The sequence below is a fragment of the Anopheles moucheti genome, chromosome X (assembly GCF_943734755.1).
Source record: "Anopheles moucheti chromosome X, idAnoMoucSN_F20_07, whole genome shotgun sequence".
In the NCBI taxonomy this organism is placed as follows: Eukaryota; Metazoa; Arthropoda; class Insecta; order Diptera; family Culicidae; genus Anopheles; species Anopheles moucheti.
The window spans coordinates 5,969,524-5,988,207 of NC_069142.1; the positions used below are offsets into that span (position 1 = coordinate 5,969,524).

Here is an 18,684-nt window from a genome sequence, read left to right on the forward strand (position 1 = left end):
GTACGTTTGGTATCAGTAAAAGGGCATTACTCATCCCCAACGTGTACTTGAAGGGTGGTGCGCAGCATCGAATGTGAAAGTCAAAAAGAATCATGCGGGCAAGAAGGGAATCGAACAAAAGCCAACAACGCGCGCAAACCTGTTTGCATATTGCCGTTGGGAAGTTTCATTTTTATAGTATTTTCGTATTGTATTGGCTTGGACCGTGCAAGATCAATGGAACGGACGGAGATAAATAAATGAAGCGCGAAAAGGCAAGTCTGGCCCCCAGCCTCCCAACAAGATACAAACACGGTCAGGAAATCGTGGAGATGCTTCAAACCTGCAAACACACTGACACAGATTCACTTTTGCTTTTCCGTTTCGTTATCCCCCTCCAAAAAAAAAAAGAAGGAACCAAACCAGAAAAAAGACAACAAATGCAAAATTGCATTCCACTTTGATACGTTGGTTGTGATGTGGTAAATAAAAAAAAAACACACACACGAGAATGGCACAAAACGTACCAACCGAAGATACATCGTTATGAATTTGGTGTATTTTTGCAGTTCATTCCATCATTCTTCTTCGATTTTTTTTTTTGGGAAGAACGGTACCAAATAAAACAAAACCATGAGAGAGATGAAGCAGTATATAAATAAATTGATACACACCACAACACATAAATCGTGCAACGGCCTTCTATAACTCTGCCTAAGCGTCAGCATTGCGTGGCGCCTGCATTTCTGCTGCCTTTCCCATTGCATGCCTGCGTGGTTTGTTGTTTTACTTCCGGCATTATAATTAATGTGTGATCGCTATCGTTGTTGTTGCTTCTTACTTGGAACACGATCGACATAAATACGCTTTCATTCCTTTCATTCTGTAGTACAGAATGCAGAAAAAAGACAGTTATTATCTCAGAGCTAAAATTTCACCCACACTGGATGATACTGGTCGCTTATCAGTTGCTTGTCGGTTGAGGTGTGCTGAGAGCGCAACTGGTAGGAGCGCTAGGAAAAAAGTTCTCCAACGATGACGCGCGCGCGTAGGTTCAAATCTCGGTTTTGAATTCTCTCTCCCATACTCTTACTTCTTTTCTCATCATGTATTGCGGAACTAGTGACCGGAATGAAGATTACTGATCGTGTAGAACCTTTCCCGTTGAAGAAAGCTTTCAGTAAAAGCTGTATCAGAGTTCTCGCTTTGGGGCACACTTTATGCAATCTCTTCCCACACACGTACACATTTAATAATCTCCTCTTCTCTTCCAATGTTATCTGCGTTGCAACAACCTAGACTCATATCTGCATTATAATACACCTGCACAACACAGCCTCCCATGGTTTGTGGAAGTTGACGATTGACTCGGCAAAATGATGCAAAACAAATATGATGCACCTGATCACATCACACACACACAACAACACTCTCTCTCTGAACCAGGGCTAAATATAGCAAAAACCCCGCACTGCATCAGTGAATCGATGCTTATTACATCGTTAGGTTTCTGTTGCAGGGTAAATGTGTCTGTGCGTGTGTATATATGGTTAACGTCCTCTTTATGGTGGAAGGATAACGCATGTCCGATTAAATGTTTTTTTTTTGCTGTATGCCTTTCCTCTTCTGTGAGGTTTTTATGCAACTCTGAATGAGGTTAATGATTAGACGATCCGCATTTTAAAAGAAACAGGGCTACATTAAACCACGGGCTTAAAACGGGAAAGATTGCGCAAGATTAATGCGTTTGCGTGTGTGTGTGCGTCCAATTTAACGAAGAAAAAACAGAAAAGGAATGAAGAATGAAGAAAACGGGTTGTAAAAATCGCGTAATAATAAAATTAACGAATGGAGACGACAGCGCTTAAAAAAAATGCAAAATAAGTGGCAGAAAAAAACGGAAAAGAAGTAAACCGAGCACAGAAAACACCCCGTATGTGTCAACGCCTTCGTTAAGCCTGGCCCTTCGGTCTTTCTCCGCACTTATTTCCTCATCATTACACACGCATTACTCTCGTTCTCATTCGAACGCATTTCTTTCATTCTTTTCACTCTTTCTCTACCCCCCCACCTCCTCCCCTTTTCCTTCCCTTTCTTTTCTGTTCCGTCACGCCCGATTCACCCTCCCACAACCCCCCCCCTCTCCCCCCCCCGCCGCCTGCACCATGTGTGATTCGTTAATTGTAAGGAACGAAAGGCCAAAATCAACACTGCACGCGTATCAAAAACACACTTGTGCGCACATAACTAACCGTGCGTGTGTGTGTGTGTTTTGGTGGGTTGGGGGGGAGGACAAGGGCATGGTGGGACTGTGGTGTGAGACGCACGGAAAACGCAACCCGGTCACGATCGATGCCCCGTTGCAGTGCGCAATATGCGCGCCCGCCTGCCAGTTTCGGCACACGGGTCTCTGCATGTGTGTGATGGTGGTGGTAGGGGTAGGCGGCACTTCTACCAACACGCACATAACACCCCCCCACCCTTTCGGTTCGCATCGCGTCAGTAAATCATACGAGAACGAACGCGCTTTTTTGCAGTCCGTTAACCAATGTCAACTGTGCAGTAGTGTGTACGCAAGAGAGAGAGAGAGCACTAGGGAGAAAGAGAAAGAAAGATAGGAGCGCTACAAGCGTAATTGTGAATGTTGTAGAAGGAGAGATGGTAGGGACAAAGGCAGGGAAAGAGAACGCAACGGGCTCTCGATTGAAGAAATAAAGCCCCCCCCCCCCCTCTCCCCCGTCTTCTTTTCCATTCCCTTCTACGTCCCACATCGTGCACAACACACGGCAGCACCCAAGCACCCATACGCGACCTTGACATTGAACGCCACGCCATGCGCGCGCGACGCCGCATGCGTTTGCGGATTTTGGGTCGCTTCCGTTCCGCTTCTTCGCATCTTCCGCCCTGACATTGGTGCGCGCTGTGATGTGATGCAGTTTTTATTTTTACGTAAGCGCCTCTTTTACGTGTGTATGTCCGCCGAGTTTTTGGTTCGCGAACGAGCGCTTGCAAGGGGAGGAGAGGAGGGGAAATAGAGGGGAAGGGCAGATACGTTCAGATCCGTCGTCTTTGTGTGGTAGATGCTGTTGAAAGTTTTCTTTGAGGATGAGGCACAAAGTGTGAGAATTTGAGTAGTTTATTAATTTCACTCCAAAACAAGCTGTCAAACGTGTTCTTTATGATGCAATTTCTTCGATGAGTGTTTATTATATCCTTTTCTGCTTGTCCGTACGCTTCTACACACGTACCGAGAGGGGTGAACACACGCGTACGCAATTATCAAGTGTGATCAACAAAACAATTAGCTAATGTCACTTTGACAGCTCACCATCTTCCTCCTTCGTGGAAGGTAACGGTGAGTTCCCCCGATGTTGTCAGTGTGTTGGAATGCATTTAACCATTTGCACAGTTGGCTAATTTCGTACCACCCTGTGTGTGTCATTGCGAAAGTGTGTGCATCATGTGCTCTCTCACTATTACCAAGAGCACGCGCTCACGCTTTGCACACCTATGCGTTTATAACGTCCAGCGTAGCGGCGGACGGTGGCAAAAATGCATACTCTAACAGGTGACAGACGGTTAGATCAGACGAAGAAGAGGCCCACACACACGCACATCGACCTCCAACTATCCCTTACCCTTTGCCGTTCTCTTTCCCTTCCCATTCCGCTTCAGCGCGATAGAAGCCCTATTCCGCTTGCGGTTATGCATTAGCCAGAATGCACGCGAAGTAACAACTGTTCAATCGGCGTAAAAATCAATCATTTGGAGCAAACGTGCAGAGTTTATTTTCAGTTTTGGCAAGCGATCATCCGGGCCCACTCACTTACACACCAGACAGTTACTGAATCACCCGGCCTGGTAAGCGTTCTATTTTCCTTCCACGGGAGATGAAATGGTTCAGGTCTATCATTTTTATTGAATGACAGGTACAACACACACCCCGATCAATGATTGTGTGTGCCGCCTTTAGTGACTCATCCGCGTACATGGTGTGCGTGTTCTATGAGCGGTACGTGACGTTATGGTGTCATAATTCGATAACTTATGCATTGCAAACGCACGCACGTTTAGAATCTGCCGTTTCTATTTGTGTCTAAAGGCTACAGCACGGAATAGTACTTATATGCTGAAGGTACAAGCTTCAATGGTTGAAGATCGATTACAATTAAGCACGGATAATTGGGTGTTGTGAGAACTGTGAGGATTTCTGTCAACCGATTTTGCCATCTATCTGTCAAATCAGGGCCGTTTGACAGGTAAAAGCACTGGCAGTCTCCGAGATACGCTATTATAGCGAACCGCTATAATCCGGGAAAATTCCGCGAAAAAATCGATTCCTGGTGCAATTTCGTTTATGAAATTGATATGGAAATACCGAAAAAGTAAAAAAAAAAATGTAACTGCACTGACAGAAAAACGGACGTGTTTTGGACCAGTGTTTTTCTGTCAGATTTCGTTTTGACAGATGAAAGGTAAAATCACACATCCAATTGCTAGTACAGGCAGTCCCCGAGATACGCTATTATAGCGGACCTGGATTATAGGAATCCTGGTGCAATTTTGTTTATACTTCTAAGTCACAGAGTCGATTTCCTTCTCTGGACTTAATTTTTTCACCGAATCAGGCGATTTTAAGAAAGAATACATTAAAATAAGTTAGAAAGAAATGTTTTATGTGACAAAAAAAGGTAAGGTTCGACCAATTTTCATTCTTTTGCTTAGATTTGTGTGTGGTTCGTTCTATGACCTCCATCCCTTAACAAAAGCGTCCTTTCTTCTTCTTCGCGGAGTGGCCCAGTGTGCTCTTTTAAGTGCACTTAGTACATACCCCGCTGCAAGTGACTAACAAACGAAAATACAATTATTCCACCATTTGTTACTCACACACACACACACACGGACAGCGTGAGTCAGGAATCGTCATTTACTTCGCTTTTCCGCAAATTACCACACAAACAAACCCCCCCTCCCGGTCACTGAACATCCTTCCGAATGATCGGTCGAAAAATCGGAAGATCGATCAGTCTGTGGACGGAAATCGATCGGTTAGGTTCCCTCCCCTCGCTTCTTCGTCCCCGTTTTAAGCAGGGCACACACACGCGCGCTCGTTGCACGGCGGCTTCGGCCTTGGCATTGGCGCAGGGGTGTGCATATTCGCTGCTGCTGCTGGCTTTAGATGCGTCTGTGGTGCACGACCGACCGGATGTGTGTGCGGGGTGCGCGCGCGCGCGTATGCGTTGTTTCGTTTGTTGTTTGCTGCCCTTAACGAGTGTGTGTGTGTTTGTGCGCGGTGTGTTGTTGTGTGTGTGTTTTTTTGTTGTTGTTTTTGCTGCATTGAAGCGGCTTTTCTTTTCCCGCCTCTGCGGGGAGTTTTTCGCGCGCGCGTGAACACTCCGCTACCGTGGCGCGCTGATGTGACATCGGACCAAGCAGGCTTGCTGCACACACGGGTGTGCCGATTTGTTGTTTTGGGGGTTTTTTTGTTTTGTTTTTTGGTGTTTGTGCGGTGCGTTTTCATCAATTCTCCAAGGCGGTTTTTTTTTGTGCAGAATTAAAGCAGAAAGGATGAAAGGGAAAGAGGGAAGGGGAAAGGGGGGTAGCGTAGTAGTGTTCTTGTGCCCCGGCTTGGGTAACGGCGGTATGCGTTACGGTGTTACTCACGGCGGTTACTCACGGAGTTATTATTTTAGTGTGGAAAGGATGATTTGCGCTAGAAGAGTGATCAGTGGATCGACAAGTTTTGGTGTACGTTATGATATAATAAATTATTATTAAGTGAGCAAACGTGTGTGTATGTGTGTATATCAACGGTGATCTTTGCAAGCTTTCCTAGCTGGGGGGCAAAACATCACAGAATACACCAAAAGAAAGCCAAAAACCGTGTGTGTACTACTCTGGTTGCCAAGAACCGCCCGAAACAAGAGCAAAGTTTTATCTTCACCTGAAAGAATACGCAGGCAGTGTATGTGTGTGTGTGCCACAAGATCACCACAAACCTTAGGTTCTTTTTTTGGGGAGGACGAGGCTTGCGAAAAGCGAAGGCGAAGCAAGCCAAGCGGCAGGTGAGTTATCCGCTCGTTCTCGACGTCTTCTGCCATCGTGTTGACATATCCAGCATCACACGCATCACACACACACACACACACACTCTCTCTAGAGGAGAGGACTTTTGGGGGTGGAGATGGCAAGAGGTAGTAGAAACACATCTTCTTCCCTCGTCAAGGTTGCATTGGTCACGATCTGCGCGTGGTTGTGCATCGGGGTGCATCCGACGCAATTCTCTCGCCATTATTCTCAGATAAGGCAGAGTGAAGTGGGCGGCGATGAGTGGAGAAGGGAGGGGGGAGGGGTGGTTCATCTAATTGTCAATTCCGAATCGTCATTCCATGTGTACGCAATGAGGAGGGAGAAAAGGGGAGGGGGGAGGAAATAGTAAACGTTCGTGGTAGACATGTTTGGAACTCGTGAGTGATACGTTTGCTGTTCATTTTTCTTTTTGTTCTTTCCAAACCGTCTCCATCACTGGAACATTAATTGGACAAACAAAATATGATCACGTAAAGGGTCACGGAGAGAGAGCCCAGCGTGATGTTTTATTTATAAAGAAGAAAACAATATTTAAAATGTCCACAATTTTGGTCGGGTAACTCATGAGTTCTTGTTTTTTTGTTTTTTTGTACTTACGGTTTAATTTTTAATGCATAATAAGAAAAGTATTATGAACCACATCCGCCGCCAGCCAGCCATACGTTTCGCACGGTCAACAGGGCGCACCATTTTCCGGCCCCACATCTTTCCCCCGGATGCGCGCCAGAAGGCAGCGGAGAGTCCATTGGCTTATCATCGATCGGCATCGTTGTTACACGCTCCGTAATCTTGTCATCAATCTCGCACCGTGATCATCATCCGCTCGCTACAGCGCTGCTGCAAACGCCTTGCGCTGCATTTTCGCGCCCTCTCGAATGCCCTTCGTCCACCGAAGCCGCCCCACCCGCAACCCCACCCCTGCCGCCGCCCCCCCATACGTTTGCGCTTTGGACACGCAGCTTCGTTCGCTCGCTCACATTCACCAGCGGCCGCCTTGCAACGTGCATGCATTTAGCACGCATCCAGCACACAGAAACAATTACACGATCGGTTGTCACACTCCCCCTCCGGGATGGACGGGCGCCACTAACCCCGCCGCGTACCCAGCTTCCCACTCTTCCCTCTTGTTTTTTTAGCCTCTCGGGTGTCCTATTTACCGTGCTGGAGTGATCTTTATTATTGTTACCTTGCTCAAACGTTTTTGCTGTTGTTATTCCGGCTACCGTTTTTTTTTTTCGTTTTACAAGGCAAGAGTGTGGTAGTACTGTACGTGTCTCTGCGGGCCCATGTCTGTTAACGCTAAGGGTTTTATTTATGGGGGGGGGGAATGGATTCTCTCCCCCTTTTCGAAGGTTGCGCACACGTGTTTAATATGCAAAAAAATTCTTAAAATTAATAAATATAAAATATTTTTTATTTCATAAATTTTAGAGAGTGATGGAATCTTCCAGCTTAAATAAATCTTTTACTCTTTTACTCTTTATGCTAATGTATTTTTCCTCCCCCTTTCTCTTTTACAGGTATGTGCACACCCATCTGTACCATTATTCTGAAAAGTACCGGGCGGCTCCATCGGAATATTTTTATGTTACTTCAACCTTTTTATTGTAAGTAAAAAAAAAATGGTTTGTTTTATCAGAAGATAAGTTAAAGCACATTAAAGGGGAATCTTTATTATACACAACCCGACGGACCATTAAATCGATTGTACGCGTGTTGTGTGGCGTGTGTTCGTGTTTTAAAGCGAATGGATGGAAAAAAACACTCTATCGAAAATCAATGGCAATATGAACGTGGAGGATAATGCTGCCAGGTGTGTTTTGATGTCCGAGTCACACATTGTTGTCTTCTCTTTCTTGCCTTTCTTTAAAGAAAATGAAAACAGCCTTATTTATGCCATTACATTTAAGCCTCAATGGTATTTTTCTTCTCTTTTTTTATTTAATTCTTTTATTTTATATTTATATTTATTTTATATTTTATTAACAATGTGGTGAGTTTTCGTTAGGGTTATATGATTAATTTTCTCGTCCTTGTGTTCCGAATCGCTATTATTTCAATATATTTATTTTTGTTTCGTCTTTCAATTTTCCTCCGGTTTTTTTGTTTGGACACACCACTACTGGTGCATTCCGGCTCTCTTCATTGCCATACAAACACACACACACACAGACACTATCCCTAATTGATGCGTTTAACCTACTGCTCCAGTTATCGATCCTGAACGGAATCGAATCGCACACCTTCGATACATTTCCGATACACATCCATTCCGCCCCCCCCCTCCCCCCTTCAACCCCCGTTTCAACCCCACCATCCATCATCCCTAAATCAGATTTAGGTTCAAACCTCGTCCCTTCCATGCATAATATTGCAACCCGAGAATGCTTTCACTTCGGTGTGCTTGCACTGAACTTACCAATTTTCCATCCTACTTTTCCGCACGCTTGTTCACACTACTCTTTCGTTCCATTCCCCTCCATAATTCCCATTCCCACTCCCCCATTCCCTTTCTACCAACCTCTCACTTCCACCACAGGGCACTTTGACAGCGACACAAATTCCATTCTGACGCGCTTCGGCTGGGCCCAAAGCCAAAACATTATGCAACGGTCTCAGGGATGCACTAACGAAAAGAGAGTTAGGAAAGGGAGAGAAATGTGTGTGGATGAGTTTTCGCATATTGCTGCGCTTCTCTCGAATGCATTTATCGCGCCGTTGCTTATGCCAACACAGCCGAACGGAAAAAGGACACCGAAGGAAGGAGGGAGGGGGAACGAAAAATATGAGGCGAGTTTGGATGGGAATGGGGATGATGTTTGACACCCTTTTCGCTCACAAACGCTCGCGGGTGAGACATTTTGGCCCCGATAATAATGATGGCGGTTTACGATCGATATCGGAAACATGTGTAGGTGTGCACCGGGGGTGGGACGCACGGATATGGTGGAAGTGCATAAAGGATAATGCAAACCATCGAAGGGTGGATGTGTGTCACAATGCAAGCCAATGGAAATGCCGTACTCCAAAGGAACCTGACTGTAAAAAAAACTACTACCACCGGAACAGTTTTTCTTTTGCCGTGGGGAAAGAAGGGGGTGGAAAAAAGGATAGTAAAGAAAATCCCTTATTCCACGTCCGGCGATCTTCACGATCTTGCTTGTATTTTTTTTTTTCAACAAGACGATCGATTTATATTCCCCATCTGAAGATGGGTGGGATACTTTTTCTTCTGCTTATTTGTGTGTAAGAAGGTGAATTTTCTTCTTCTTTCATGCGTTTTTTTCTCACTCTCACTCTCGTCTGTGTCACCCTTACTGGGTGGGACACACTTCTGCACGGGCTGGAACGTGATTTCTACCTCGAAAAGAACGCAAAGTGATTATAAAGTATTGGTGAGAAAAAAAACCTCAAGGAAGGGGGAGGACACAAGGGAGGGGGTGGAAATGGGGTGGGAATGGGGTTTCTTTTAGAAGAGGTTTTAAATACGCCTGTCATCATGGGAGGACGCACACAACACGAGCTAGTACAAATTTATATTTGTATAATATATAATACATTTTCCTTAAATTTACTTAAAATCCTCTCTTAAAATCTAAAATTTTCCTTAAATTCCTCTTCTAAATTTTAAATTCCTTAATTTAAACAAATTTTCGTAATTAAAATCCCATGTTTATATCTCCGTAGATTCTTTTGGTGTATTAGTCTTATTTGACACATCTTAATGTATGAAACTGTAGTTGACAATTCGGTGCTTTTTTAAAAAAATATATAAATTTAACTACTTACAAATAACATCTGAAATTAATCATTATACTTAAATACTTAAAAAGGATTTTAAACTTTCGGCGCTCGGCGTAAAACAGTCAAGTTACCTTATTTGCAAAGATTCGTTATGGCATGAAATTATCATCATAATAGCAGCGTCAGAACACATATTTGAGCTTATTTTTAACATAATCAATAAATTTCACCTACGGTTGACAGACAATTTATGGGAAAATTTAAAACTAAATATTGATTTTGTTCTAACTCGGGTTCTATTACCGATCAGCTACATGATGAGGCGCTTTAAAGCGCTTTTTGCCGCTTCTGCTTTTATCTTTGACAAATTGCCGCACAATGGGAATGGATCATAATGGTTAATGGTCATAATGTTTTCTTTCTCGATATTTTCACTACAATATACAAGAGTTCCTGTAATAGAAAGCAATCAGTAGCAAATATCGGTGGGAAAAATCCATCTGCATATCGGTTTCCTGTTTGGGGGTTGAAAAATTATATGAAATTTGCTGTCGGTTTTTTTTGTTTTGTTTATGTCCACCAACAGGTTGTGTCATACCAAGGCACCATCACGCAAAAAGGGCGCAAATCGGGCAAAGGGGAAAGTGAGCCGCGTGTGTATGTGTGTGTCGGGTACTTAAAAATAAGATTGTTCTAAGTCGTAGAAGGCAAAAGTAAAAGAAAGTGTTCCGCCAAACGCATTCGCTTGCTTGCAAAGCGCGCTTGCATTTAATTTAACCATTACCCAACCACACCCGTCGTTGCTGCCCTCTCCCCTCTGAGCAGTCCATCCCCTTTCCTGTCTCTCGCATTCTCTTCCTTTCATTTTCTACCACCCAAACATTGCCAGAGCCGCTGTTGGCACAGAAATCTGGTTTTTGTTTCGGTGTGTCTCCGTGTTATAGTCGGCTTCGGTGGCGACGAATTTGGCAGTTGGACAAGTGGCCTTCGTTCGGCTCCCCTTTTTACGTATGCATCCTATTTTGCGCATTCGCACACACACACGCTACTAGAATTACCGTTGTATGCAAAATTCGCAGCAGAGAGCTCATTTGCAAATTGCGAGTGAATTTGGAAGGAGAGGAACGGGGTAGGTACAGGCCTACCCATCTTCGGTGCAGCAACCGTATTTTGGGGGGGGTGCAGGAATGATTTTACGTCTAATTTTATGTCCGCTTAAGCTTCCCTTTGTGTGCGCTATCCATTCTCATCCTCTTTTTCCACTGTCTTGGACGGATATGTTCGACGCTTCGCGAGTGCATTAAAGGGGATGGGAAGCATTAAGGGGTTGAAACCGAATGGTCGGAATCAAGGGGGGGGGGGGGGGGGTGGTAAGAGTGCGAGCTTCAAGTTCACGCTTAGGGCGCGTGAGCGCAGCGGGGAACACGAGAAACACGGAATAGTCGCCAGCCAGTGCGCGGGTGTGTTTGAGAGCGCAAGATCACATGTGCCACCATTGGTAGAGATTTGGATGGTGTAGGCACCTGTGAGAAGAGGTGAGCGTGGGTAGCAACTTAAAGGGAAGCATAGTGGCAACAACAAGACAAACAACAAAAGCGGTCAACAAAGGGAAAGGGATTTTACACACCCAAAAATAGGACACACCACGTAGCGAGAGAGAGGTCGCCTTCACCACCGCCCAGAGCGCTCTACAGGTTAGCGCGGGAGGGAAGATATTCGTCCACGCTTAACGCGACCTGCCAACGAGGCCAACTCGCCCACAATCCCGAATATTCGGCACCTTCCTTTGAACCGGTAACAAAACCCGCCATTACCGACGTCACTTCACATGTAACCAACCACCCATCTATCAGCCCTATTAGTTTCAATTTTGTCCTTCGGATCGGACGCGTACACGTACGTTTTTGTTGTTGTTGTTTGCAGTTGGCAACATCATGCCAGATTTTTCCCGATTTCTTTGCCTTTTTTATTTTGTTCTGCTTTGCGTCTCAACTAACATGATTTTGTTGTTATTTCTGCTTTTATTTGTTTGTTCCGGTGCAAAAATGCGCGCACCGCACGTGCATCTAAATTTATCCCCTTTTTTTTTGCTCCCAATCGCCACCTCCTCCCCCCGAACATTCCTAAAAAAAGGTGCAAGTGGCATAAAACGACGCAGTTGCAGTTGGCAGCAGGTTTCGGCACATTTGCGTTTAAGCGCACCACGGTTACGACGGTGTTTTTAACGTAGAGAAAAAAAATATGTTGGAAACACATTGAGATACCTTGGGATATTGGGGAGATCTTCGCTGGTGCTGGTCGGAAAGCAGTAATAGTGGATAGATATTCAAGTATGCATGTCGCGTAACCTTCTCCAGAAAACCGAGCGATCTACTAATCACCGAGAAGCAGATCGGATCACATCTTCCAAGAGCGTCTTACATTCGTGCGCATCTCCCATAACGTCAGAAACGCATCCGTTTGCGACGCCCCTGGACGCCTCCTGGTCCATCGGCACAATCTTATGGGCCAATATGCACACTCAGCATAAACGAACTGCTTATTAGCTCTGGTGGCAACACACCAACAACCCCGACCCGGGATGATGAGCCTGAATTTGTTTTGTTTGACTGGACAACGGTCCGACATATCGCGCCTATGGACATCACGTAAACAAAACATTGTGCATCTCATCGAACTGTTTGTTACTGTAAAGGTTGGGTTTCTCTAATTAAGATCACACAACCCTTGATGTCACCAGCTCCAACTCCATGCCCGACAATCACGTTCTGCCTGTCGGAATCGCGAATTTGTTTATGATTCTCGTGTGTGTGTGTGTGTCGGGTTCCGTTTTAGCTGATGACCAACCGAGCAACACAGATTCTCCCTCGGATGTCACGTACCGCAAGGGGCTTCCGAGAAAACTGTTGTGGCCCTTTCTGCTGTGCAGCGACACTGTGTGAAGATCAGTTGCGCTGAGCCGACGAAATCCTGCTGCGTTTGCGCGTCGAGATGAAATGTTTTGAGTAGCGCCCCCCCAGCAAGCCATCGAAGAGCCTTCTCCGGTCTCTCGCTGTTGTTGTGGCGTGTGATGTCAGCTCTCTTCGTTCTCCTCCATTTGCCTGCAGTGTGCCACTGTGTGCACCCTCGCAACGATGTTGCACTTTTATTCGCGCTGACTCATGCAGACTGATGATGGTTGGGCCTCGGCCTGCACATCTCATTGCACGTATATCCGGAAGGCCACTCAGTGCGCTGCTTCTTTGGGGTGGGAATGTACAAGACATTGCTCGGACATTGGGAATGCTGTCCTCCCCCCCCCCCCATCTCACCTGAGGCAGGCCCTGAGTGGGTCTGGCGCCACGGGTGTCGATTGTGCCAGGTGACTTAATGATGCATTAGCCTACCGAGGGAGTGGAGAGTGAATGAGCGAGTTGCAATACATCAATTATCTCCCCAGGGTTACCCGGGATCGGCGATAGCGAAGAATTGATGTCCATTGGAGACATCCGAGAGAGACCCCCACCGTTTGGATGGTTGGGAAAGCGAGCGACACTTGCTGTTGATATTTTCCCTTTACCTCTACGGCAACGGTAAAGGTGTCATTTGGTGCTAATTTAGATCCCTTTCGCCCAGCGGTTTCGCTCCACCCGCCTTGTGGTGGCCGGTACACACACGCACTTGAAACGAACGCTCGGAACTGGGGGGAGAGCTAATTGATCTACGCCGCTCTTGACAGACGCCCCCGTGAAATGACTCAGATTTATCGTCTCGCCAAACCTCACGTTCTTCGGGGGCTATTAACAGTGACACGCACCCATCCATCTTCCCGCGGTGCACTCAATCTTTCGCTCTTCTGCACTTTGCCGCGGCTTGTGCACCGTTTGATGCAGAGTGGCAACCTCTGGAGGAGCCTCTCGCTCTAGGAGATATTGCTACTTGCTGTGTCCACCTTTTGTGGCACTTGCGCGCGCACACACACACAACCTCATCCACAATTCTAATGATCTGCAAATGAATGTGTCCCGGGGTAGTCTATTGAGCCTGTTCTCCCGCGTGGTGGAGAAGTTGTAGGAAATAAAAAGCAACCGAGAGATGTTGAACATTGTTAAGCGTCGGACTCCTCACCCTCTGAAAGCAGGACACAGCAAAACTCTTACTGACAGCGGCATTCTATATCATTAGCCACCCCTTTTTTTGTGGTTGTTGCATCGGTTTGCGTACCCATGCTCCGGTGTGCGCATTATCCCTTCAACACCGTTTGACATTCCGACCGGTGGTGTGAGCGTCTCGCGAGGTGATAATGCTCGGGCGCCCGCACTCCTCGCCCGGGTGCGAAACAGGAATGCATGCGAGCTCTCTGGGGAAGTTGTTCGGGTGAAAAATTCCGGCTGCGCGCGGGTATGGAATATCCAGCCCCGTCGGAAGATACCTTCGATCATTAATCGTAAGAATACACGCACCTCTATGCGGGAGCGTGTTCGGGACGCACCCCCTCCCTCCTTGAAGATGCCTTGAAGATGCCGAACGCAATACCCAATGATCCGCGCGCTGCCTGTTGAATTGCTGATGGTGTGTAATTTAAGCTAATTTACAGTGTGCCGCGATTCGCAACGAGCGCTAGTGTGCATCCACGCGGAGCGAAATGTGGGAAATGCTCGCGAGCACCCGTTCGGTGTTGTTGACTAGGTCCCCTCCGGATCTTAGTTCCTTGGTTTGAATGCAGCAAAACCCGGCGGCACAGAAGAAATTGCAGTAGAAAAGTCGATTGATATCACCTTTTTTTCTTCTTGCTTCCTTCTTTTCACCTCCGAGAGTCCGTATGACCACTCCGGGTGCGCGCGCGTTGTACATGCGATTCGGAGGAGTTGTAGAAAGTCTCGGACGCCCCCGCTCCAAAATGAAGCTAATTTATAAAGCATGTTGGGATCTTTTACTGTGTGCAGGAGGAGGGAACCTCTGTCCAACTTCTGAGCCTCAAACGGGGGGTGGGGGTGTTTTAGAGCCCTCCGGGAACACCGCGAGGGTTGTACAATGGTGCATTTTATATTTATATAAGAAAAAAACACATCTCCTCCACCACGCCAAGAGTAGCCGTTGAAATGTCGTTTAAGATCATCGCTCCGATCTGATCGAATCGCTCACCTCGCAACTCTTCCCCAGCCCTTCGTCACACGAAACGAAACTTACACATTTTTCTAGCCTGGCTTCCGACCAGCGTTAAAGGTCTATTAAGATCGCAACCCGTACGAAGGATTAGGGGTGAGATTTGCGCGCATCGGCCACCAGCGGACGCATTAGTGAGTGAGATTGAAGATTACAGGTAACCCGGTGTTGTCTCCCCCTCCCCTATTCTGGTACCCACATCACCCCCCTGATGTTCCCACCAAGCCGTGCGACAAGACACCCCAGTGCGAAAAGAAACCCATAAGAGGGAGATTAGATAAAAACGCGGCCCTCATACACCGAACTCCTTAGTCGTCTCCCCCATTCGTTGATGGTGTGGAAATGGCTGGTGCGTAGATTGATGAGATGATTGGATTTTGCCACCCCTCATCTGAACCCCTGCGATGGTGTGCAGTGAGCGGCAAAATTGCTTCATCAGCGCGCCTAGAACACGACCGGGCGCTTGAATGCAAGGCTGCAATGTGCAGCACAACGCTTGGCGAAGGTAAAACCAAGGGTTAGAGATGCGTTTATGGGCGTCTTTATGAGTTGGGAGCACTGGATGTAGAAAGTATTTTGGCATCGGAATTGTGGGTCTCCATTAAGCTCATTAGCCACAGCTGTTGAACGTCTAAGAGCTTAATGTGAAATGCAGGGTCACATGAAGTCTACCTTTGCTCAAGGAATTCGTTAAGAATAGCTAATTCTCACGCATATAGGGATGTTCTACAGGCAGGAGATTGATCTTAGGAAATTGTCATTCACCTCTTAGACGAGAACCCGCTTTTTCTGTCGAAGAACAATGAAGAAATCCTAACATCTTACTATTTTACAGCGCATTGAAATCGTTGGACAATGATTACTCCAGACGAAACTAACCTGTCAATTTCTTTTAGAAGGTCTATGGAGATAGAAGAGCAGTAGATGATAGAGGAGCTCTGAAAGAAACTAATACCTGATTATCGTTGTATTCATGCAAGAACAATGTGCTATAATTTGGTATAAAATATATTTAAAAAATATAAAACTTAGACGTAGAGGAGCCTCAACGACTTCAATAAATTGATGAGATATCCGCATCAGGGGATGCTTGTAGTGATGTGCTCTATATAGAGATCTGTAGAGAATAGTCATACAATCTTCAGGGAAAATTGAATTATATGAATCTTTTAGAGAAGAGTTCTCAAAATGTTCTTGAATTTTCAGGGATGTGTCAGATATTCAAGTATTCTCAGATCTTCATGCATTATCTCCAAGATTCATACAGATTTACGAATCCCTATTCAGATTCACCCAGCATGTCCGTTTCGTTGTCCTGTTTCGGTGAGGACATTGACGATAGTAGATTCGTAGGGGACTTTAGACGAGGCGTATACAGTTTATTAGAAGACTTTAATTCATCAATGGAGGATATCAATGAAAAGAAAAGGATAAGAGTACTTGCAATAGAACACTTTAAACTAAAGTTAAACACACTACAAAGCTCATCCATTCCTTTCCAACAATATACTCTGACCAGTTACAATCCCGCCCAAATATTCCCACAAAGAGATCGAAAGCTTTCTTCTTCCCAACCTGGATAGGTTGGCGAAGAATCAAGGGTGAATGTTGTTTGGGGGTGTGGGTAAGTGTGTATGTACCCCTTATTTATGGTGACCATTTGTTTAATAAATGCGCATACCGCTAAAAAGCATGCGTGATTGCGTGCATCCACGTCCCCCCTCGACAACCGGCCTACTCGCCGGGGATGAGGGGGAAGTGAGGTGGATCCTATTGGATTTCCCGTGCATCATCCCTTGTTCACATCCACTCCACCCCTCTTTCCCCACCCGAGGGACACCACTTTTCCGGGCCGGTTAAAATAGATGGAGTTTGGGGGTGGGTTTTTAGAGGACGTTGTGTTGTACTCCCCCTTCCCCCCTGGTGCTTAGAAAGGGCCAGTGTGTGAGCTGTTTTATTTGTGTTGTGCCCCAACCAAACGCCGTGTTGCGTGAGAGGGTAAAGGACAATTAATTTCCAGCGCATTAAAATAACTGCCAACCCCCCGGTACTCCTTGGGTGATGTTGTTATGTTCTCTCGTGCGGTCGTGCAGCTCTAGTTTTCTCCTTCGTGTGGTACATTTATTTATCTTTCCTACCCCCTCCTTTGAGGGTGGGTATGTTTAGTGTGTGTGTGTGCGGGTGGTGAATTATTTGGTTGTGAAATCGTACATTTTATCCCAACCGTTCGTGCGCCTTCCTCTAAGCTTCGCTCCTTGCGCTCGCTCGTGCTCTGATTTCTGTCGGCAGTGATCCTGGCACGGGGAGGGTGGTTTTATTTTTTCTAACAATATAGCAAGAAAGAGTAGGAAGGAGCAATACTCCAATCAGGCACCGACACACAGTTCCCCCTTCCCGCCGTACATCACGAAACCCGAAGCTTGATCGTTTTCGTGCACGCGTGATCAAATTAATGATCGTTTCAGCTTCTCTCGCGCGCACAGCTAGAAGAACGCTTGTCTTTTCTTTTTTCTTCGTAGCGTTACCACGCGGTTGTCGGGTGCGCACCCCGGATCCATGATCCCTGGACCCTCGCAGCATCCATCGGGGGATGTGAAGGTGGGACATGTGGTGGAGTTTATACGGTCGCGGGAATCAAAACGGAGGGCAGTAACGAGATATAGTTGCGAAATTAATTTCATCCTTTCCTTTCACCCTATACCAAACCCCCCCCCCCCTCCTTTATTCCTCCTTGCGTACCACCTTCCACTCTCCAGCTCTCCACCGAAGCAGAGAGGACCCCGGACTGCGGGTGCATTTCCTGATCGATTTCCTCCATCAGCGTTTTGCCCTATAGGTCGCTCTCCCTTTCTTTCTCTCATTTTGTCCTCGTTTTCCCCCTCCCGGGGCAAATGTGTGTAGGTGGTGGTATGGTTTCAAATTGCCGTTGCCGTTTTTTTTTTTTGCCGACACTCGCTCTCGACGACCCGTACCGTTTCGTGCCGCTTTTGTCGCTTCCCGGGCCGAAAGGAATCGGCTCAGTTTCAGCAAATTAGGTGCGCACAGAAAACGGTTTTTTTCTCTAGTCCGGTGCTGGCTGCCATTTTTCTTTCTCCCACTGTTAAAGATCATGAGTTGGTAAGGTGCGCTCGAGTTTGTGCGCTCGATGGTGCCAATGAAAAAGGTTGGGCGCGAAAAGGGAGTGAAAATTAGCTAAGCTTTGTGGTATCTCTGAATGCTGCTTATTTTACTGAACAGAATCGTACACTGTCACGTATTCGCGTGCGTTCATTGGGTGACGCATGGTAAGGAATTTGTAGAATTGAAGGACATTCCAAGGAAAACATTTGCTTTAAACAGATTGAAATCCCATGAATTAATAAGCTTGTTTGAGCATTGACGAAATAAATAAAATAACTCTTCAATTTATAATAATTGTTCCGGGAAAATGAATAATATCGTTATAATATTAGTCAATTTATCAAAATAAATAACTTAATCATTATTTATTTTTTATTTGGTACCCTTTATGTTCAACAAATTAACAAAAGTGTATGCATGATATTTACCTATTTATTCCATATTACGAACCCTGCAATGCTGTTTGTTTCGCATGAATGTTAAACTATGCAACGTCGTTTATCCGGGTGTTCGGTATATCCGTGCAGTTCAAAAAATGACAGTTCACTACAGAGCACAATTTGAAATTTTAAATTTAAAACAAATGATCTTCAACGAATCATTTAA

At 45.8% G+C, this 18,684-nt stretch overlaps 1 protein-coding gene across 1 annotated transcript in view; it reads left to right on the top strand.

Moving 5' to 3' along the window:
* The first annotated feature begins 5,943 nt into the window (after window positions 1–5,943).
* The window catches only part of LOC128306494 (serine-rich adhesin for platelets), a 75,707-nt gene continuing 62,966 nt past the window's right edge, over window positions 5,944–18,684 (top strand). The window contains exon 1 of the mRNA XM_053044026.1: window positions 5,944–6,044. The gene's annotated coding sequence lies outside the window, so the exon portion shown is untranslated. The remainder of the gene's footprint in view (window positions 6,045–18,684) is intronic.